Source organism: Fukomys damarensis, unplaced genomic scaffold (assembly GCF_012274545.1).
Source record: "Fukomys damarensis isolate Sample0158 unplaced genomic scaffold, DMR_v1.0_HiC HiC_scaffold_28, whole genome shotgun sequence".
NCBI classification, from domain to species: Eukaryota; Metazoa; Chordata; class Mammalia; order Rodentia; family Bathyergidae; genus Fukomys; species Fukomys damarensis.
This window is the reverse complement of record NW_022900940.1, coordinates 14,214,441-14,230,816: the sequence shown is the minus strand read 5'-3', so window position 1 is coordinate 14,230,816 and position 16,376 is coordinate 14,214,441. Positions and strand designations below refer to the sequence as shown.

The 16,376-nt window shown below is 37.2% G+C and overlaps 1 pseudogene; it reads left to right on the top strand.

Moving 5' to 3' along the window:
* Positions 1 to 11,473: 11,473 nt before the first annotated feature.
* Positions 11,474 to 13,228, top strand: LOC109118122 (annotated as a pseudogene).
* Positions 13,229 to 16,376: the final 3,148 nt, after the last annotated feature.

Genomic DNA, 16,376 nt, shown 5'->3' with positions numbered 1-16,376 from the left:
TAGCTGGGTCAAATGGAACCTCTAATTTTTGTTTTTTTCAAAAATCTCCATAGTTGCACCAGCTTATACTCTGAGCAGCAGTGAGTGGAGAATGGCTTCTTTTTCCTCACAGCCCCTCCAGCATTTGTTATTGGTTGATTTCTTGGTAACAGTCATTATTTCTGGAGTGAGATGGAATCTCAGCATTGTTATAATTTGTGATGTTGAACATTTTTTATATATTTATTTGCCATTTCTAGTTCTTCATCTGAGAAATGTTTATTCACTTCAGATGCCCATTGTGGATAGGGTCTTTAAATTTGGGGGTTGTCTGCTTTTTTTGAGTTCTTTATGTATTCTAGATAGGAGTCCTTTGTCTGAGGAATAGCTGGTAAAAGATTTTTCACACAGTGTGTGATGTCTCTTCGCTCTGTTAGTGGTTTCTCTTACTGTTCAAAAGCTTTTCAATAAGATGAGGTCCCAGTTGTTGATTACTTGTAGTATTTCCCATGTAGTGAGGGTTTTGTTCATGAAGTCTTTGCCTACTCCTATGTCTTCAAGTCTTCCTATGTCTTCCTATGTCCTATTCACTCTTCCAGAAGGTTTAGTGTTTCTGTTTTAATATTTAGATCTTTTATACATTTTAATTTTATGTTACTGAATGATGAAATATATGGGTCTCATTTTAACCTTCCACATGTGGAAAACAAGTTTTTCTAGCACCATTTATTAAATAGGCTACTTTCATCCAGTGAAGGTGTTTAACTCCTCTTTAAAGATAAGGTGGCTGACTATGTATGGAGCCATTTCTGCATCTTCTAATCTGTTCTATTGATCCTCAGATCTGTTTTTTGACAGTTTCATGTTGTTTTTAATCACAGTAGCTTTGTAGTATAATTTCAAGTCAGGGATTTGGATACCCACTGCCTTGTCTTTGTTGCCCAGAATTGCTATTGGTGTGCTAGGTCCCTTCAACATCCAAATGAATTTTAGGATTATTTTTTCTAATTTTGTGAGATATGCTGTTGGAATTTTGATTGGGATTGCATTGCATCTGTAAAAGAATTTTGGAATTATTTCCACTTTCACTATATTAGTTCTTCCTATCCAAGAACAGGAATATTTTTTTCATTTTCTGATATCCTCTTCAATCCTCTTTTTTCAGAGTACTGTAGGTTTCAATGTAAAGGTCTTTTACTCCTTTCATTAGATTAATTCCTAGTATTTCATTTTTTGGATGCTATTGTGAAAGGTGTTGTTTCTCTAATTTTTATGTCAGTGAGTTTGTTACTCTTACACATGCAGGCTATTGATTTTTCAATGTTGACTTTGTATCCAGCTATGCTACAGAAAATGGTATTGAATGTTGACTTTGCACCCAGCTATGCTAACAAATTTGGTTATCAAATCTGGAAATGTTTTGGTGGACCTTTTAGGGTCTTCCATGTAGAGTATCACGTCATCCATAAATACTGATAATTTAACTTTTTCCTTTCCTACACTTATTTCTTTTCTTTCTTTCTCTTGTCTAATTGCTCTGGCTAGTGCTTTCAGAACTACATTGTACAAGAATGGTGACAGTGAATGTCCTTGTCTAGTTCTTGATTTTAGAGTGAAAGCTTTCAGTTTTTCTCGATTCAGTATGATGGTAGCTGTTGGCTTGTCATACACGACTTTTATCAGATTGAGATAAAGACCATCTATACCAATTTCCTGTAGGATTTTTATTATGAATGTGTGTTGAACCTCGTCAAATGCATTTCTGCATCTATTGAGAGGATCATATGGTTTTTGTCCTTATACAGCATATTACATTTATTGATTTGCATATGTTGAACTACCCCTACAACCCTGAGATGAATCCTATTTACCATGATATATAATTTTCTTGATGATTTGCAGCATTGTATTTGCTATATATTATTAAGGATTTTTACATCTATGGCCATTAAGGAGATTGGCCTGTAATTCTCTTTTTTGGATACATTCTCTCTGGTTTGGGTATCAGGATAATGCTTGCTTCCAGGAATAAATTTGGGAATATTGAATACATTTCAATTTCATTAAGGAGTCTGGGAAATAGCAGCATTAGGTCTCCTCTAAATTTCTTATAGAGGCCATTGCTGCACCCCTAACACCAGCCAGCAAGGTGAGAGCTGGTGAAAGCAGCTTGGCTCAGACATTACATCTCCCTCCAGCGGTCTGGGCCCAGCCCACAGGTCTGGGTAGTCACGCCCTCTCTTGTGGGTGCCGCCATTACTCCTCCAGAGCCAGGAGGGTGGCCACACAGGCGCCACTAAGCACCCCCTTCCCCCGCTATCAGATCTCCTGATTGTACCAGTCCTTGGACTCACTCTGCAGAGACATAGCTCATTATAAAGGGTAAATTTCTGAGCTCTCAAATTTTAACATGTTTAAAGAAGAGGCGGGGGAAACCTATGATAGAACTGTCTGGAGTTCAACCCTGCAGGAGGTCAGGGAGCTCAAATTGTTCCTTGTGGCCTGAGGTCAGTCTGCATCGTGGGGGTTTGCCTTCAGCTAGCTGAGATAGGGAGATTTGGTTCTGCACATGACTGCACACAACGTGTATTATGACAGCAGAGATACAGTCTGAAAGAGGCCCTTCACAATCATTTTTTGTCCCTTTTGTTCTTCTCCTCATTCCACTCTATAAATTCTTTTTTCTGTCCTCTTTCACCAACTCAGTCTCTTGCTCCACCATACTGTCCCTCATCTCCCTTTCTGTTCCTGCTCCAGCCCTAACTCAGATTTCTTCTTTTATCATTTTTTCTTTTTTGTTAATGTTCTTTTTTTTCTATCATTGAGCCTCACTCAAGGGTCGGTAGTTACAAGGAAAAGTGAGCCCCTATTGCTGTTAAGGGGATATATTCTTGTCCTTATACTTGCACTCTGTCTATCCCTTTTGACTTTTACAGTTTCCTAAAGAATGTGTGATCATTCTGTGTCCCCGGATTCACCTGAAACCTTCTCCAATTCTTTTACTTGTTTACTCTTCTCATCCTAATTAGATCTAGGCCCCATCCTAAATGGTAAATATACTATGCTAAGGAGTATGTTCACTGCAAACATATCTTGGGCTGCTTCTTGATTTTAATTTAATTCGCATGGTGTGGGGGTGATGGATTGAAGACTACCACAAGTGCTCAATTTGCAGGAGGTGATTGATCCTGTTGTGTTGTTGATTGTATCAATGGGATAAGGGATAGGGATTGATTTGATGAGTTGTTTTCTCTGATATTGTGAAAGTGACAATGTCTATGAGTCATTAGAGAGTCAAGGACTGAAGTACAACAACATTACGAAGATTGAATAACCCAGAGATTGAATCAAGGACAAACCAACAGCAAAAATAAAAATGAGAAAACACTTAAGCAAGACACAATGACAGAATTCCAGTTCACCAATGGCAAACAGTAGGGCAAAAGAGGATGAAATGTCTGATAGTGAATCACCAGGACAATCAGATCTCACAGCACAGGAAGTAACAAAACACATCGATGACACTCTAGAAAAATTCAAAACAGAAATTATTTCCAAAATTACCATAGAGATGGTGAGCAAAATGAAACTGGTTATTCAAGACTCTAGAACAGAAACTGAAAAAAAAATAGATGAGCTCAGGACCACTATAGAAGCCATAAAGGCCCAGCATAAGAAAGAAATGGAAACAATGAATGCCCAACATAGGAAAGAAATGGAATCCATTAAATAGATTTAAACAGATATCCAGGAGATTAAAAACCCCACTGAAAGCATATGCAACAAAATAAAAGAATGTGAAAATAGAATCTCACATATAGAAGATAGTATCACAGACAGAGACCGTGAAAAGTGAGGTCTCTTGAAAACAGTAAGGGATCATGAGAAATCGATCCAACAACTCCTAGATGATGCAAAGAAGAATAACATAAGGCTGATAGGAACCCATGAAGTAACAGGAGAAAATGCAAATGACTTAAAAAAGCTATTCACAAAATTAATGACAGAAAACTTCCCAAACAGAGGGGAAGAATTTGACATAAAGATAAGTGAGGCATACAGGACTCCAACTAGCCACGATCAAAAAAAAAATCTACACCTAGACATATAATAATCAAGATTCCAGAAACCCAACAGAAGAACAAAATACTACAAGGAGTAAGAGAAAAGAAACAAATCACATGCAAAAGAAAGCCCATCAGAATCACACCACACTTTTCAACACAACCCTCAGGTCAAGGAGAGCCTGGAGTGAGGTATTTCAAGTCATAAAGAAAACAACCTCCAACCAAGACTGATATAACCTGCAAAATTCTCTTTCAAAATGGATGGGGAAATAAGATACTTCCATGGCAAAGAACACCTGAGAAATTTCATGAATATCAAACCAGCACTACAACGAATTATAAACAATATCCTAGAAAAAGACAATGAAGATCACAACACCATGAGGCCCAAAAGGGCAAATCAAATAGCCAAGGCAAAAAAATAAAAGGAGAGGGCAAAAATAAAAAGAGTCAACAAAAGAAAAATAACATAACAAGAAGAAGTCAATACATATCAGTTATAACCATCGATGTTAATGGCCTCAATTCACCAATCAAGACAAATAAACTGGCAGAGGAGATTAAGAACCAAAATCCAACAATATGTTGTATACAAGAAACACACCTAGTGCAAAAAGAAGCCCATAGGCTGAAAGTGAAAAGGTAGAAAACAATTCTCCACATGACAGGAGCCCAGAAAAAAGCAGGGGTAGCAATCTTATTCACAAAGTAAATTTCATACCAAAACTGATCAAGAGAGACAAAGAAGGCCACTACATTCTTGTAAAGGGAACAATTAAAGAGGAAGAGGTGACAATCATGAACATATATGCACCAAATATAAATGCCCCCAAATATATAAAACAAATATTAAGTAACATGAAAAAAACAAATAAGCATTAATGCAATTGTAGTGGGGGATCTAAATACCCTACTATCACAAACAGACAGATCATCTAGGCAGAAAAATCAACAATGAAATACTAGAACGGAACCAAGCTTCTGAATGCATGGACTTATTAGACGTCTATAGAGTGTTCCACCCCACAAAATCAGAATATATGTTCTTTTTAGTTGCACATGGGTCATTCTCCAAGATACATCACATACTAACTCAGAGAAAAGGTTTGAATAAATGCAAAACAATCAAAGTTATTCCCTGTATATTTTCAGATCACAGTACAATAAAGCTGGAGATCAACAGCATAAGAAACAGTAGGAACTTCACAAACACATGGAAATTGGAAAACACTCTCCTGAACAATCAATGCATCACAGAGTAAATTAAAGAAGAAATCAGACAGTTTTTACAAATAAACAAAAATGCCACTACAACATACAGGAATCTATGGGACACAATGAAAGCAATTCTACATGGAAAATTCATAGCACTGAATGCCCACACTAGGAAAATAGAGCAAGCGCAAATAAACAACGTAAAGATGAATCTTAGACTCCTAGAAAAACAGGAGCAAGAAAAACCCAAAGCTCGAACAAGAGAGGAAATCATAAAGATTAGAGCAGAAATCAATGCAATGGAAACTAAGAAAATGATACAAAAAATAAATGAATCAAATTGGTTTTTTGAAAGAATAAATAAAATTGATAAACCCTTAACAAACCTTATCAAAAAAAGGAAAGAACAGGCTCAGATCAATGAAACCAGAAATGAAGAAGGTGAAGTCAGAACAGATCCCACAGAAATCCAGAGGATCATTAATACCTACTTTGAGGACCTGTACTCTAATAAAATGAAAAACACAGAAGAAATGGACAGATTTCTAGATACTTACAAATTACCAAAGTTGAACAAAGAAGATAAAAACATTTTAAACACCCCAATTACAAGCAGTGAACTTGAAAATGTAATTAAAAACTTACCAACAAAGAAAAGCCCAGTTCCTGATAGTTTCACTGCTGAATTTTACAAGACATTTAGAGAAGAACAACTGCCATTACTCTTCAGGATTTTCAATGAAATTGAAAGGGAAGCAATACTTCCGAATTCACTCCTGGAAGCAAGTATCACTTTGATTCCCAAACCAGGGAAAGATGTAACTAAAAAGGAAAACTACAGGCCAATATCCTTAATGAATACAGATGCAAAAATATTTAATAAGATATTAGCAAACAGAACACAGAGGATCATCAAGAAGATCATACATCCTGACCAAGTCGGATTTATTCCAGGGATGCAAGGATGGTTCAACATACATAAATCAATAAATGTAATACAGTATATTAACAAAGTCAAGGATAAAAACCACATGATCCCCTCAATAGATGCAGAAAAAGCATTTGACAAAATGCAACACCCATTCATGATAAAAAAAAAACCTGCAAAAAATTGGAATAGATGGTCTACAATAAAGGCTATCTATGAAAAACCCACAGCCAACATCATATTAAATGGCCAAAAACTGAAAACTTTCATGTTAAAATCAGGAACAAAACAAGGATGTCCACTACCACCACTGCTCTTCGATATAGTTCTGGAAAAATCAGCCATAGCAATTAGAAAAGAGAAAGAAATTAAAGCAATAAAGATAGGAAAGGAAGAAGTTAAACTGTCATTATTTGCTGATGATATGATACTCTACATTGAAGACCCAAAAAACTCCACGAAAAGACTTCTAGACTTAATTGACACTTTTAGCAGAGTAGCAGGATACAAGGTCAACACCCAAAAATCAATAGCTTTCTTGTACACAAATAACAGACTCACGAAAGAGAAATTAGGGAAACAGTTCCATTCACAATGGCATCCAAAAAAAAGAAATATCTAGGAATCAACCTAACAAAAAAGCAAAAGACCTCAACAGTGAAAACCACAGCACTCTGAAAAGAGTTTGAAGAGGATATAAGAAAATGGAAAGACATCCTCTGCTCCTGGGTAGGAAGAATCAACATAGTGAAAATGGCCATACTACCAAAACTGCTATACAGATTCAATGCAATGCCAACTGAAATTTCAACACTATGCTTCACATAACTAGAAAGAAGAATCCAAAAATTCATTTGGAACCAAAAGAGATGTAGAATAACAAAAGCCATCCTAGGCAACAGACACATGGCAGCAGGTGTAATAATTCCCAGTCTTAAACTACAGTACAAAGCCACTGTGATAAAAACAGTATGATACTGGCAAAGAAACAGACCTGAGGATCAGTGGAACAGAATGGAACGCACAAAAACAACTCCAGATGTACTCACCTACCTCATCTTTGACAAAGGAGCTGACCATCCCACTGGAGGAAAGATAGATTCTTTAACAAATGGTATTGGAAAAACTGGATCTCAAACTGCCAAAGATTAAAACTAGACCCTTATCTCTCACCATGCACTAAATTAAAATCCAAGTAGATTAAAGATCTAAACATTAAAACAGAAACACTAAACTTGCTGGAAGATAAGTTAGGCAGAACTCGGCAAGACATTGGCATAGGAAAAGACTTTATGAACAAATGCTTAGTAGCATGGGAACTAGCAGAAAGAATCAACAACTGGGATCTCATCTTATTAAAAAGTTTCTGCACTGCAAAAGAAACCATCAACAGAACTAAGAGACAACCTATAATGTGGGAAAAAACATTTTAGCAGCTACTACTCAGACAAAGGACTATTATCTAGAATATATAAAGAACTTTAAACAATCAGCCCCCCAAATATAAAGACCCAATTCAAAAATGGGCATTTGAAATGAATACACATTTCACAGACAAAGAAGTCAAAGCAGCAAGTAAATATATGAAAAAATGTTCCACATCACTGGTCATTCAAGAGATGCAGATGAAAACAACACTGAGATTCTACCTCATCCCACAAAGAATGGCTGCGATCGAGAAATCAACCAAGAGCAGGGTGTGGTGGTGCACACCTTTGAATCCTTCTCCATTGTTGGTGGGAGTGCAGACTGGTGCAACCACTATGGAAAACAATATGGAGAAACCTCAAAGAGCTGGGACTAGAGGTTTCATTTGGCCCAGCCATCCCTCTGCTGAGTATCTTTCCAAAAGAATTAAAAGAATCATATCACAGTGACATATGCATACCTAAGTTTATAGTAGCACAGTTTGTAATAGCTAAAACTTGGAAAGAGTCCATTTGCCCATCAGTTGGAAACTGGATAAAGAAGATGTTTTCCTATAAAGTGGAATACTACTCAGCCATAAAGAATGAGAAATTAGAGTCATTACATAGGTAAATGGATACATTTTGAGGATATACTCGTAAGTGAAATAAATAAGTCACACATGTGTAAATACCAAATAGTTTCTCTGGTGTGAAAAACTATAATATTACTCAAGATCCTAATGGGATAATTAACAATGTGAAATAGGAAGAAAGGGGCTAAAGGTGTAGGGAAAGTGAGAAGTGTTAGGGAAGGGGAATAAGGGAAAAGAAAAAAAATGGAATTAAAGTGTTTGTAAATGGGAGGGAAGGAGGGGGTGAAGGGAGGGTAGAGACAAGGGGACAAAATGAGAACCAAGGCCTGTCATGTAAAGGTATAAGATCCCAGTAATGAATGTAACTATACTGTATACCTAGAATGTACCAATAAACTCAATTTGTAAAAAATGTTTAAATAAATTTTTTGTAGAATTCAGCAGTGAATCTGTCAGGGTCTGTGCTTTTTGTATTGGTAGGTTTTTAATTACATCTTCAATTTCATTGACTAATATTGGTTTATTGAAAAAATTTTTTATCTTCTTGATTCAGTTTTGGTAATTCATGTGTGTCTAGGAATCTGTCCACTCTTGTATTTTCCATCTTATTAGAAAACAGGTTCTAAAAGCAGATTTGATGATCTTCTGGATTTCTGCAGGATCAGATCCAGGGAGATCTTGATTTCTGAGATGTAACCAGAAAATTCAAAAGATGACCTGAGGACATCACAAGAAGCAGTAGAATTCCACCCTTTGCAGCACCAAAATTTCAAAAGTGAAAGATTGCTTTGAGAAAGAGAACCCCAGAATGACATATTCCGGAATGGTAGAGGACTAAGGAAGTTTGTCCTCAGGATTTGGTTCATAGGCACTAGACTCCTACAGCCAAGAGAGAAGGAAGCCTGGCTCCTGCTCTAGCTGGCAGCAGACCTTGGTATCATCCACATGCCACTGGTTTTAGATACATGCATAATGCAGGAGTTGTGGGGTCAGATAGGCTGCCCCCCAACTGACATTTCAGAAGGTCTGGAAGGCCAGGCAGTTGTGCCCCTGATAGGACAATGTGCAAAGCTATGAATGTGAAGCCAAAGGTGCAGTAGAAAACCCAGAAGCGTAGGGAAGCCTAGAATATTTATCCTCTGAGGAAAACTGCAAGGAGGGCACAGAACCAGCACCAGAGAGAAGCCATATGAGCTATAATCACTGCAAGTGCCATAAGGGCACAGCCACTCAAGCTCTTTGGAGTTCAGAGATGCTGAGAGTAGAACTATGGGATTTAGCCCAGAGCCACCTAATTTACTGTGTTGAGTTGGCATTGTACAGAAATGGACAGCTATATTGTTAATTTTTTAATAAAATGTTAATTTTTTAATTTTTTTTCCATTTGTACAGGAGTAACACACTGTATTAAATATGTAAGGTCATATCTATGTGGGTTTGATTACAGAAACTAATAAAGTATTCTCTATAATGAAAAAAAATAATAAGATAAGACTACAAGAGCAAGAAGCAATTTAAATATGTTCAGGTACCATTTTCATCTTCAGAATTAAGGATTATTTTAATTTTACATCATTGCCTTTTCTCTTTTATTTTCCTTTTTAGTTTTATTTTAGGATTCCCTATTTTTAATGTTCATACAGAGATTTCTTTAACTGAAATACCAAATAGTTTCTCTGGTGTGAAAAACTATAATAGTACACAGGATCCTAATGAGACAATTAATAATGTGAAATAGGAAGTAAAGGGCTAAAGGTGTAGTGAAAGTGGGAAGGGTGGGGGAAAGGTAATAAGGGAGAGGAAAAAAATATGAGAAATTGAAAAAATGGAAATAAAGTGGTTGTAAATGGGGAGGGGAGGAAGGGGTGCAGGGAGGGCAGGGACAAGGGGATAAAAAGAGAACCAAGACCTGTCATGTAAAGGTACAGGATCCCAATAATGAATATAACTGTATTGTATACCTAGATTGTACCAATAAACTCAATAAAAAGAAAAGAAAAAAAAAGAACTATGGGATTTAATGTTTCCCCTAGCAGATTTTGGACTTGATTTGGTCTCCTTCCTTTATATCCCTCTGTTTGTAACTTTTGGAATGAAAATATCTATCTTATGCCATTGAATGTTGGAAGCATTTAACTTCCTTTACATTTGTACAGGGGCTTGCAGCTAAGAATTTGCTTTAAATCTCAGAGACTTTGGACTTGGACTCTTCAGCAATACTGAAACTCTTACAGCTTTTACAATTCTTTGTTTCTTGGTACCAGGAACTGAATTCGGGTCCTTGTGCTTGCAAGGCAGGCATTGAAACCACTGAGCTAAATCCCCAGCCCAGGCTTTCACAGTCTTGGAGATAGACTAAATTCCTTTTTGCATAACAGATATGAATGACTCTTGTGGGGCTAGAGCAGAATGTTATAGCTTGTGCTTAGATGTTCCCCCAAAGCTTCATGCAGTCATAAGTGAGGGATTTTTTTCAGAGGTGCCAGAATCTAGTGTGTGAGATTAATTCATGGTACAACGCTATGCCCAAGGGTACTAGGAGTAAGCATGCAAGTGCTATCTCCTCTAAGTAGTCTATATAAGATCAATCAGGCATAAGGAAACTATTAAGGTTCCCTTGTTGCTTTTCCTACCATTTGGGCCCCATGAACTACTTCTCCTCTGCAACACCCCTGCGCCATGTTCCACTCTGCTTTCGAGCCAGCAGACTATGGACTGAATCCTCCACAAATTATTCTCCCCTTTAACTTTTTGTATCAGATATTTTGTCTCAGCAATGAGAGAAAAGTAACTAAGATAAGCTGCTTCTGATTTGTATAGGAAGGGAACTAATTTACTCCTAGAAGCAGAGTTCAGCATACCCGCCAAGAACCTATGAAAAGTACAGCAGAATAACTCATGCTGACAGAAAACATCTCCAGCTTTTATGGAAGACAACAGCTAGATGGTGGGTCTCATGTTTTACTTGTAATGCACTCAAAGACAGAGGAGAAATTCATTTTAAAAGTTCTGAGGAAAAGCAGCAAATCCACCAAGGCCAGAAAGACCATAATCCCCCACTGCATAACCAACATCTGCACAAGAGCATCATCTCCAAGAGCTTGGTGCTGTTCATGTTGCAGAAAGGTAGCAAAGGTAGCAAACTCTGGCTATAGATCAGTAATTTCTAAACAGAAGTCCTGAAGAAAGTTTTTACATCCAGGAAATGAAAAAAATCCATACTTAAACAAAGGTTCACCTGAAGCAACCACTTTTGAGCCCAGAGGAAACAATTGGTGAAGTATGCCCTAAATTGTGCCTTTGAAGACAAGTCTTATTCCAAGTTCTCCACAGAATATCAGCCAGGAAGATGATGGCCAAGACAGCTTTCCAAAATGGCCTAATTCTAGTTCAGGTTCAAAAGAAAAATGTACTACTAGTTACTTAACATTACACAATGAATATGGCAAGAAAACACTGAAGTGGGGTCTTTGAATGGGGAGCTCTTTGTGAAGACCAAAAGGAAAGATGTTGATGACAAAGCCATTCAGAACTTTTTAGCACAGCTTGCTGCTGACTGTGACAGCCTCAGAACCCAACTGAGAGCTCATGAGCTGAAGTTCTGCCCTGGAGATGAGGATCCAGAAGCCATTCCTTTTCTAAGAATATTCAATTCCCATAGAAAATTTAAAAAAAAATCAGCTCCTATGGAATTCTTTAGGATAGAAAGTAAGTATAGCATAAGAGAATTTCGAGAAAAAAAACTGCATAATCTTAAATCAGAACCTTTGAAGCCATTCTTTGGTCTCCCAGATGGAGGAAGTACTTACAAGACTTTACAGCTCAGAACATAATTAGCAGGGTCTCAGATGATTATCTCAGTTAATTTGTTTAAATATACTACTTTTGATGATGTCACTGGTACTGATCAAATAAGGCTTGATCTTGTAAGACTACCTCGTGAATTAGAACCATGAACCAAAGCTGTAGCTATGGACCCTGCTATGTTTACATAGACTGATGGAGGCAGAGTAGAAAGTAAGCTGCTGGAAGCCAAGGCTATTTTATGATTTAGGCCTAGCATTGAACAATGCCAAGCCCCCTGAAGAAGAAGGCTCAGAGGACCTGAGTGGCTACTTTAGGCCAGATCCTACACTACAACCATGACACGCTATGCCCAGAATTATCTGCGGGTGTTATTTGTAGCAGCTGTTGATCACAGAAGCTTTAGGAGACATGTCTTTGTTACATAGCCCAGATACTAAGTTTCAAGGACACATAGTGATCAAATCCACAGTAACTGCAGAAAATATGGAAGAAAGCTTATTCCATGCTTCCAATCCTCTCTTGGATGCTAACGAATATAATGGAAACATAGAGACTTTAAAAAGAGAAGTGTTCCTGTGTATAGATCAAATTTATGACTTAGCTAAAGAGGAACATATTTCTTTATTCCAGGTATTCTAAGCTAAGGAACTGGATTAGCCTTGGGAAGAGACAAGTCAATTCATCAGATTTTTGAGGACTTTGCTAAAAATTAGCACCAAACTTCAGGTTTTATATCCCAGAGGGTTACATTCAAAGATGAAATTGTGTTACCCCTTGCTTCTTTACACAGAGAGGGAATTATGTGCTACAACTTAAACCCCAACAACATCTTATTGAATAATAAATGACACATTCAACTAATATATCTCAACATGTGGATTGAGATTGAAGATTCTTGTGACAGTCGTGCCATAGAGAGAAAGAATATATTTACTGTACCCCCAGAGGTTGAAGCAATCACAGAAGAAACTGAAGCCCGTGACTAGTAAGCTTGGGTGCATCCTCCTTGAACATCTTGCTGGTAAAACTTCAGTTGAGTCCCACCCAGAATAAATACTCATACTACTTTGCGCATGCCAGAATGTGACTCAGAAGAGGCTCACTCACTCATTTAACAGCTCTTATAGTTCAACCTTCTAGAACATCTGGGTAACAGAGTCACTGGTGTAGAAGATATCAAATCTCACCCCATTTTTTACCCCCATGGCTCAGGCAGAGCTGATAAGATGAACACCACCCAAGGCTATTTTCACATATTCAGATCTCTCTGTGGCAGCATCTCAGCATAGTAGTTACAGAGCACCAAAGGGTTTGGATCAAGATCTTTGGAGGAACCAGGGGGAGGAGCTTAAAGAATTTTGATTTCAATTACTGTCTAGAGAAAAATATTTGCTAATTTTTCCAGAAGATGTTATATACATACCTTTGCCAATGTGTCCCTTAATTTAATTTACATTCAGGTGACAGATTCATTACAAAACCAGCTGAAATAAAAATACCCTTTCAGAAGCTGTCGTGATGAGACACTCTAAGTGTAGAACTGTGTTACTTGAAAGAAGGAACTTTGTATTGCAGCTAACTGCCATTTATAATCAGGTTTTATTTAAATGATCAAATTACTTTCTGAATAATAAGCTAAAAGTGTTTGATGAACAGTGTCATCATGGGGCTTGAAAAAATGAGAAAAAAATACACACATGATGTCTGAAAGGAACCTATACCACATGCTGTAGATTTCATGGAATTTTGAACATGGCTCCAGATTATTTCTGTGAGGAGAAAATACTTCATCTTGTTAACACTGAACTTGTGGGTTGATACTGCTTCTTTAGAGAGCATTCATATAAACATCACTTCTCTCCCTTCAGCCTCATCTTTCTTTTATTTTTTATTTCCTATACCCTTTGCCTTTTTTCTCATATTCATCCTACTCTATCGCCACCTATGCAAAAAAAGGTGGAGGGGGGGTAAATGGAAGAAAAATGATGATTCTATATAGAATCAAGGAATCAAGTTATAGACAACATGAAAGTGTTCCTTGTCTTCTCTCCCCAGCTCCACCACCTGTAGTAAGATGTCCTAAGAAAACTTCCCAATCTCATTCAGTGGTCATATTTTCTCAACTCTCAACTTCTCAAAACTTCTTTATCTTAATCAGATTTGATATAATGAAAAAAAATAGCACACTTATCATTGAACTTTAACTTTCTGGAAGTAATTGCATCCATCAAGAAGATGACTTACAAAGATCTCAGACCTTCAATAATGGCAAAATATTTTTCAAATCACCAAAATTATTCAGACTTTTCTGATCCTATAATGAATACTCAGATCTAGATACTTTATAAAGAAAAGAGGGTTACTTAGCTCCCAGTTTTGCAAGTGGAAAGTTAAAGAATAGGCAGTCCCACCTATTCAGTCCTTGATGACAGTCCCCTTAGTTGCATCACATATAATATGGTGGAAAATGGAAAAGGAACCATCGTGGTTCAGTAAATGCCAAACACATGAGCACCATAATGTATGCTCAGGAGAACTCACTCTACAAAACCAGCACTGATCCCTTACATGGATGATGCTCTCATGACCCAATTACCTTGAATTTGGTCCTACTTTTTAAAGGTTCTTAACAGTATCACACTGAGGACCAACTTCCAGCATATGATCCTTTGAGGGACTCATTCAACCCACACTCAAATCATAGCAAAGACTGATGTTAATTCTAACTAATCCTTCTGGGTCATTCAGTCCTACCAAGGGGAGAGAAGTACCTGACTTTGACTTCTGATAAAAGGATCATTAAAAGTATTAAATTAGGACAGGATTTAGCTTAGTAGCTCTGCACCTATCTCACAAGCACAAGGTCTTTGAGTTTGATCCCTGGTACCAAATACATATATATTAAATTAGCATTTTAATATGCATTGTATCATCTATTAGCTTGAATTTTTGTTTGCTACTATCCTCTGCTGTACGAGCCATACAAGTGTCATCTGCTTACACGAGCAGCCTAACTCTACACTACTCTCTACTTCAAGTTTCTGAACACTACCCTTTTATTCCTTCCTGAATAGTCAAACCTCTACTGTTTTCACCAGTGTCAACTTTTGCCTAGTTAATTTTTACACATCTGTCAAAAAAAATCTATTCAAATATCAAACACATAGGGACACATTTAGACTTGCTTGTATTTATATTGTGTTCTTCCTCAGAGCACACCTTTCACGTAGATATTAAAGCTTAGATCGTTTTTATGATGTGACTTCAATGATAATGTTGCTCCAGGTGTGCTCCATGAGAGCAAAGATCACATTTGTCAAGCTCAGCACTGGATTCTGACATCTACCTAAGTGCCCAGTGCAGAGTCTCATAAATATTTGTGAAATGAGTGAATAAATAACTTGACAAAAACAGCTATCTTCAAAACAGTTACAGAACCATCAGCCTACGAAGACTGAGTCATCAAATAATACTCAAAAATATTCCGTTAAGACAACAGGTAGTGAAAAAGAAACATGAAATGTCCTACATTTTTAAGCAAATAAAAAAAACCTTGAAAATGCATATGCCTTCGAAGAAGATAAATTCATTCACATACTTTACCTTCCTGAAAGCTGAAGATATTTGCAAAAAAAGAATTTCAAAATTTAAAAAATAAGCCCCATCTGGGCTATTAAATAAGAAGTTGAAACTTAATAAGGAGGCTTCAGAAATTATCAGAGGCCAAACAGGGAACTGTATTCAAACAAAAGAATTCGAATTTTTTCACAGTGTGAAAAAAATCCATGCAAGCTTTAACCATCACAAAAGAAGTACTGATGCGTATGGCACAGGCTTCTGTAGTCTGCAAACTTCTGGATGATCAAGAGAATTCACTGAGTTCACTGGAAAATTTAGACCAGAGTAGTTCTTAGCCTTAGCCAGCTTCAGCATTACCGGCTATTTAGATTCTAACAGAGATCCTGGCTCCATCCACAAATTCCTCCTTAAGGGAGTCTGACTGGGAATCTGCATTTCTAATAAATACCAAGGTGACATTGACACAGCATACTGCTTTGAGGATCACACTTTGAGAAGAATTAATTGGAATGTAAATCAGGAACTCCCCAATGCAAAGTGAGGTAAGAAGCTAAACTTCCTTTTTGCTTCTGTCTTCTACAGCACATCTCCCTTCCACAATCCGCTACTGGGCAAATCTTGGTTAACTGGCTTATTCCTTTATGTAAATAGGGAAAGTGGGTGGAACCCAACCTGTATTAAAAGCTGCTTCCTATAGCCACCTCGCCTAGAACAAAGCCTTTTCAGCCCACAAAAAGCCACCAGAGAACAACCCAAAAGAAAAAGAATTTGATTCTTGGCATTCTTTTTTTAGTGTATG